The following is a 7,448-nucleotide window of genomic DNA, read 5'->3' on the forward strand; positions in this document are numbered from 1 at the left end:
TTTAGCTATATTTGCTTTATCATAAATCTATCCTTATATGCATTCCATATATATCATCAATTCATGATATTTTGTATGTAACAAATTAGATGGAATGATTAAATGCCTTATATATTATTAGCTATAGTTTAACACTTTTAAAGGTAATTTCTACTGTTTTGAAGTTAATATTTACAGACAATGAACTGCACAAACTTTATGTATAGTATCACAGAATTTTTGATGGATGTACACAGATATGTGACTCAAATTCACGTTAACATATATACATTATCATCAACTCAGTTCCTAGATGTCTCTGGCCCACTTGTAAAGTTAATGTAATATGGCTCTGTATTCTTCACCAAGCTTTTGTGAAATTTAATTGATCTAGGATCTAAAATATAAAGTTTGCAATACAATTAAATAGCAATATTATTGGACATAATAATTTAATTACACACAAATTTAAAAGGAGAGAATATGTCTTGCAACATATATCCACCATAGGCTTTTTTAAAAGTGCAATTCTCCTCCATAATCATTGAAGTTGGTATTATACAAATAAAAGAGAAAGGTATCTGTTTATGCTGCTTCATTTCATAAATTGAGCATAATGTTTTAATATATGTAAAGTTCTTAGATTATCACCTGGCATAAGGTACACTCTTGTTGTCATAAACAAAAAGGCATCAGTTTAGATATCACATATTTTGTGTGACCTTCAACAGTTTACTTATCCTCTCTGAGTTTCAGCTGCCATATCAGTAAAATATAATCACTAAAACTAGAAATAATAACATTAAGAAGGCAGTACCTGGCATATAGTAAGTACCCAATAATGGTTTTCATTTCAGTTCTTTCTACACTCCAGTGATAGAAAGATACTGCATATTGTTTTCAATTTGTAAATGAGGAAAAAAATGAAAAGTATACTATTTCAATAAAATGGTACTATTTATTAGAAATTAGTTTCTCTGACACATTTATGCCCATGGTGACAGTTTTACCAATTGCCAAAGACTAGAATTTCAGAAACTTCTGCACCAGAGAAATTATGAACACTTGCAAAAAAATCAAATCAATAAATCTTTGGGTCACATCACATTTTACTGCATTAATATCAGTTTCACTGTATCTTTGCAGAAAAAAAGGAAATTAGATGCATTATTCAAAGCTTATTATCACAATTATTTTTTATTGTTTGTGGAAATTTCAGGAGTGTTTTTATGTTCCTTTCTATAATAAATTGTTTTGCAGTTTATGTCACATAGTTGCTGTATTTTAATCATTTATGTTATCTCTTCATAATTCTATTTAAAAGTACTATCACTTCTAGATCACGTCAATTACTCTTAGTGTGTGTCCTATGTGCATTTAATTTTATTTGTTACATTCAGCAAAACTTTATGAAATTACTGTACTATACCTTTGCTGCAAGTATTATTAAGCATAAGTTTCAAAACAAAGATTCAAAGAAAAAGGAAAAAGAAAATGACAAGTAGTTTCCGTGTTTTCTGTGTACATTTGCACCATAAAAATCACTTGTAACAGACATACAAAACTAATTAGCGGGTCTTTATTTTTCTGTGTTTCTGGCCAAGTCAGCTTGACAGTACATGGGAACCTATACCAATTAACAGGTCCTAGCGCGCGCCTCATTTGACACGCATTTATAAGCAATAAAATGGGAACTTCGAAGTTCTGAAACTCACTGATTAAAAAAACTAGAGATCTGTTGTTTAACTGCAATAAAGAAGAAACTTGCTTAAACTAACAAGGTACAAGCTGTAACAAATGTTATTATTTTTTGTTTCTGGGTGGAGCCGAATGTTAGTTTAACAGAGACCTTCAAGACGTCATTTCATCCTTTCTTTCCTTTCCAGACTACATTAAAGCACAGCTGTACAGCTCATTGATTGTGTTCTTCCTTTTCATTTTTTGTTTCAGGAGCAATTCTCCTAATTGGGCTTACCTATGGTGGAAAAGGTGATGTTTGTTTAAAATTCTAATGAAGCCCAGCATGGTGGTGCATGCCTGTAATGGTGGTGCATGCCTGTAATCTCAGTTTTCTTTCGAAGGCTGAAGCAGAAAGATCACCACAAGCTCCGGCCAGCCTGGGCTACATAGTGAGTTCAGAACCAGCCTGAACTATAAAGTAAGACCCTGTCTCAAACGAACAAACAAACAAATAAAGTAATTAATTAGATTTGTAATGAAGACATCATATTTTAAGACCTTGTTTTAAGTTCTACAAATTTGTATTGGTCATCTTTTACTAATTGCAAAGTTTGATAATGTCTGTGTCTTTTGCATCCTTTTACCTAGTAGATATGTGTTTATCTGATTGTAATGCTCTTCTTATCAGCTCTCAAAACCTGAAATGAATTCACACCACCTGTGAATTTTCCAAGCATGCCCTTATGGATAAGTCATTTGCTTTGTCATTCTGATTTGCTTTGTCATTCTGTGACCATGTTTGCTATTTTGGAAAATAGGTACTTTTAAAAACCAATTAAAAATTTAATCAAAACCTATACTTCTTTAATATTAGTATCAAGGTTTGGAAGAAAATTTAATCTACTGTTGTTTGTATCTTCTTTATATTGCAAATTAGTATGCTTCTAAAAAAACTTTTCATTAAAAAATGTGAACTGACGAAAAAATGAAAATTCATTATTCACATTTTTATTTTCTGTCAAATAGACATGCACAACATTTTTACTGTAAGATTTACGACATTTTAAATATAATTAAATCGATTTTAAATTAAAATTTTTATTCATATTGGTATCTGTGTGAGACTGCAATATTGATTGTTCCCTAAGCAGGTGATAAGCAGTATGTGCTGTGAAGAGTTAATCCCACAGTTGGCTTGTTTGGAGAACAAGTCTGGCTGAAGCCAAGGTCAGAGTAACTCCTACCCAAATTCTGTTCTTACAACTAAAACCTTCTTACTAGAAGGACAAAGTTCTAATACCAATCATATATTTTGTCTGTTCTGTTCCTAATTTGAGAATGCTTTGTCTTTTCCTTTAGGAACCATGATTATATTAGTTTCCATAGAAACCACACTACTGCACATCCTCACAAATAGTTCTGCCCTTTACACATAGCTTGTCTTTACCCCCTTCATTTTCAATAAAAATCAGTGGTTTGGACTGGTCAGGGTCTTTATCATTGCACCAGTATTGGTTTGTCTCTCTTAGTTTTTTCTTTCAGTTTTTTTTTTTTTTTTTTTCCTCAGGCCTGCATCATACACTGAGCAGGAGACTGGAACCTACTGTAGAGGTTTTCAGTAATGTTTCAGGGATCCCCAGTAGTTATCCACTAACTCAATTCAGTTTTAATCTACTTTTATCAAATAACTGATATGACATTAAACATACTAAATGAAGCCAACATTTATCAATGGAGACCTTCTAACAGATGAAAATTTCATTTATTCATTCAATTATTATTGTATCATATTAAATTATTATATTTGTTATAGATAGTCCGATTTTATAAAATTTAGTGAAAAAAACTACTTAGCCCAGATTCCAATTTAAGCAATTACTAAATTATGAGAACAGAGGTTAGCAAATAGATCTGGTCGCTGTACTATTCCTGCCACGAAAAGCATGTAATAAAATAATCAGAAGTAGCAATTTTGAGCCTTTAGTTTTAGATCATTGTAATGATCTTTGTTTTTCTTCTGAATAAGTTTGTGTTAATCTTTGAAAGGCCACATAATTTGTAGCCTTTGTATATTTCGTATACAGTTTCTACAGTGTTCAAAGAAAAGAACGTAATATTGTAATTAGCAAGTATAACAAGAGCAACAAAGAGTATGAATGCTTCCTTTATTCACTGCAAAAATTAACAGTTGACATTTTAATCTTTAGAAAATGTTTGTTAGATGGATTTTACATGCCACAGATTGTTTTTGTCAGCTCCTTAATGAAAAATATTTATGCTTTTTATTGATTTTCCAGGTGCAAAACTGATCTCAAATTGATTAAAATTAATATGAGAGAAAATGGCTTGCTGAAAATCAAGGCAACATTACTTTCTGAAGGCACAAAATTCCTTTTATAGTCAATTGGGAATATTCCCAGAGGAAAGGACTCCCAATTAAACATTATTCTTTAGTAAAGAATATTGGTTCATTTACTTTGAAAAGTTTAAGTTAATCACTAACTGTAAGAAATTAGCTATTCAGGACAGTGCTAGGAGTTTCTAATCAAAAAGTGAAGAATTTTGAGTGCATCTTCCAATACTGAAAAGAACAACTGCATTTTATGATAGATAAAGTATTTTTTTTTTCATTTAGGCTTGTGTCATCTTGATTTCCATTTTATTCTATTATATATATATATATATTATATATAATATGTTCTATTATATGTATATATATTATCTCTCATGTGTTTATTCATATGCTTACTAATATTATACTAAAAAATTATTTGTACATATCAAGAACAAAATAAAAAGAAGGCACAAAAGAAAGATGAAAGGAGTACTAAGATCTTTTCTAATTCTTTTTCCTTTTGCTTCTTTAGTTATACATTATTATGTAAAACTAAAACGAAGATACAATAACACCATCATATTCTAAAGGGTTTTGTGAACACCAGCAATAAGATTTTCATCTTAATGAGGGTAGAATCAAAGAAATCCCTGACCTAAAAAGAAATTATTTCTTACCAAAGTGGTTACCACACAAGAAAATTTCGTGTTTGGCAGTGTTTTCAGTAATAGTATTGCTGCAAGTTTGCCCACAAAGTTGGTTTATTTCTGAAAGTTACATTTGTGCAGCTACCTAATTCACCATCATTAGTGACTAAGTATGAACTTCTGTACAATGTGTTATTGATGGGTTTTTATTTTGAGTAAAAGTTACGTTTTATGGACAGAGAGGACTATATCTGTGCATACTCTAGTTTTCCATTTTTAATCCTACATTCACTTATTTTAGGAAGTGGTCAAAAGTCATACTCTGTTTCTAATTTTAGAGAGTTAAATTTTAGACATAATTAATATTAAGAAATAGTTTCATAAAAATAGTTTCATTATAAAAGATAGTTTGCTATATGAAATAATACAAAGCATTACATTATCATTGTTTACATGTTGTTTTGAACTGAATTATTAAATAATACCTTTAAAAATCCCAAGTGTCCAAGTGTCTGAGCAATAGTTTCAAGTTTTTTGAATACCAAATGAAAATGGGAATATTCAGGAATATGTGTTTAACAAGTGTACTTACTGTTAACTGTGATAGGCCACCTCACTGGATTCTCAGGTTTTCCAAAATTATTAATGACAGTCAAATAGTAACTACAAAGGTAATAAGGTACATTTAGATATGAAGCATGCAATTTAAGGATTTACTTCAAATTTATAAATGGTCAATAACTTATTTGAGCATGTTTCAATATGAAGTTGTTACATGCCACAATATTTGTCCTTAATAGTCATAGCTACAGATTTGTAGTCCGCTTTTCTGAACCAGGATTAAATCTAGCACATCTGCACATAAAGAGAAGTAGTTGTGAAAGGGACACTTTAAAAGGTTAAATGACATTATTAAAGCATTACACAACAGAGACAGAAAGGCAGAAAATTAAATTTATGTTGTAAGAAAATTGTGCTGAGCTTGCAAAACCTTTCTGCAAAGTAGGCAAACATTTGCCAGTTGTAGTTCATTTAAAGACTTTAAAATTTAAACAAAGCTAGAATTGCAGACATATACTTCTGCCATGTTTCACTAAAAGATTTTAGTTGGGGTTTGATGTAAAGTACTAGGGTGTCTTTTATATGGTGAATATCATAGCCGGATATAACATATAATAATTATTTTATTTTTCTTATTTTTTATTTTAAATTAATTGGTACATTTCAGTTATGTAGTATAATGACATTTATCATTGGAAATTTGCACCTTTACATAATCCATCTTGGTTCTTCTTTTTCCCCCATTTCTCTGTCCTCCCTTCAACCCCTCCCTCCTTCCTTGTTTATAAAGACTTTGTTTCCATTTTTCATTTTCTCATATTAATTCCATTCCCTTCTTTCCTTTCCCCTACCCTTCCCATTTCCCCTTCCACTTTTCTTCCTATTTACATGACTTATTATTCCTTTAGTCTTTATTTACACTTTCAGTTTCTGACACTAGAGAAACTATTCAGTATTTACACGTGTGCCTTATTTATTTCACTTAAGAGTATGGCCTCAATGTGCAACCATTTAGCTATGTCTCTAATTTCCCATTTTTAATGTCTGAGTCATACTCCATTTTAATATAGTGAAAGTGGCCATACTTCCAAAACTGCTATACAGATTCATTGAAATCCCATTTGAAATTCCAGCAGCATACTTCACAGATCTGATAAACAATCCAAAAACTTATTTGAAACAAGAAAAGATCTATAGTAGATATAGCATTTCTAGGCAATATAGACAAGGTAGTGGGTATCACAATCCCCAACTTGAAATTACTACAAAGCTACTGTGATAAAACCAGCATGGTACTGCAAAGAAAGAGACTGGAGGACATGTGGAACATATTAGAAGCTGTAATAATTATTTTTTAAGAAGACATCACCTTTTATTGTACATTACCTCTCTCAAACCTCTGTCCCATACAATTGAAACTTTAGTTGCTCTGGACTTTGGTCTATCTCAAATTGACAAAAATATCACCTAAGATACTACCCATACATATGTTGCAATGATTAAACTACTTATAAACTAATTTCAAAATTACAAAGTCCTTTATAAGTGGAAGAATATCTATTTTATACTTATTTAATATTATGTATTTCAACTGGCAAACATTTTATTGTATACTTGTTTAATTGTGCTGAAAACAATACAAAAAATTACCTAATGAATAGGCTTTTTACCTAATAGTCAAACTTACAAAGTCAACTAGGGAATTTTCAAAGTGTCCCTGAAACACATTTTTATGATACATATAAACTTAACTAAAAAATTATGCGTATCAAAAATTACCAAATATTATTACTATTGCTTGATGATCTCTATTATTAACTGCAAACATTTCCAGGGTTGAAAATATTCTAAGTATACTACTTTAGTAATATTTCTTCATTTTAGTAAGAATAGTAATGCTCTAAGATAAATATTATTCTCTCATTAAATAAAATTATGCAATATTCCAAACAGAATAATTGTATACTCTAATAAATAACAACAAACAAATATTATGCAAATGTGTGCTAGGTCTTCTGTAAGAAAATACCACAGATTTGGATGTCTAAATAAAACAAATATACTAGCTCACATTTCCTGAGGCTTGAAGTACTCTGCAGGGTTTGTTCTGAGAGTTATGAGAGAGAAAGACAGAGAGAGAGAGAGAGAGAGAGAGAGAGAGAGAGAATTTCTTGTCTCCCCTTCAGCTCTGGGGAGTTTCTGGCAATCCTTGGTTTACAAAAGTATCACCCTGATCTCTCTTTCAT

Source organism: Fukomys damarensis, unplaced genomic scaffold, assembly GCF_012274545.1.
Source record: "Fukomys damarensis isolate Sample0158 unplaced genomic scaffold, DMR_v1.0_HiC HiC_scaffold_12, whole genome shotgun sequence".
NCBI lineage: Eukaryota > Metazoa > Chordata > Mammalia > Rodentia > Bathyergidae > Fukomys > Fukomys damarensis.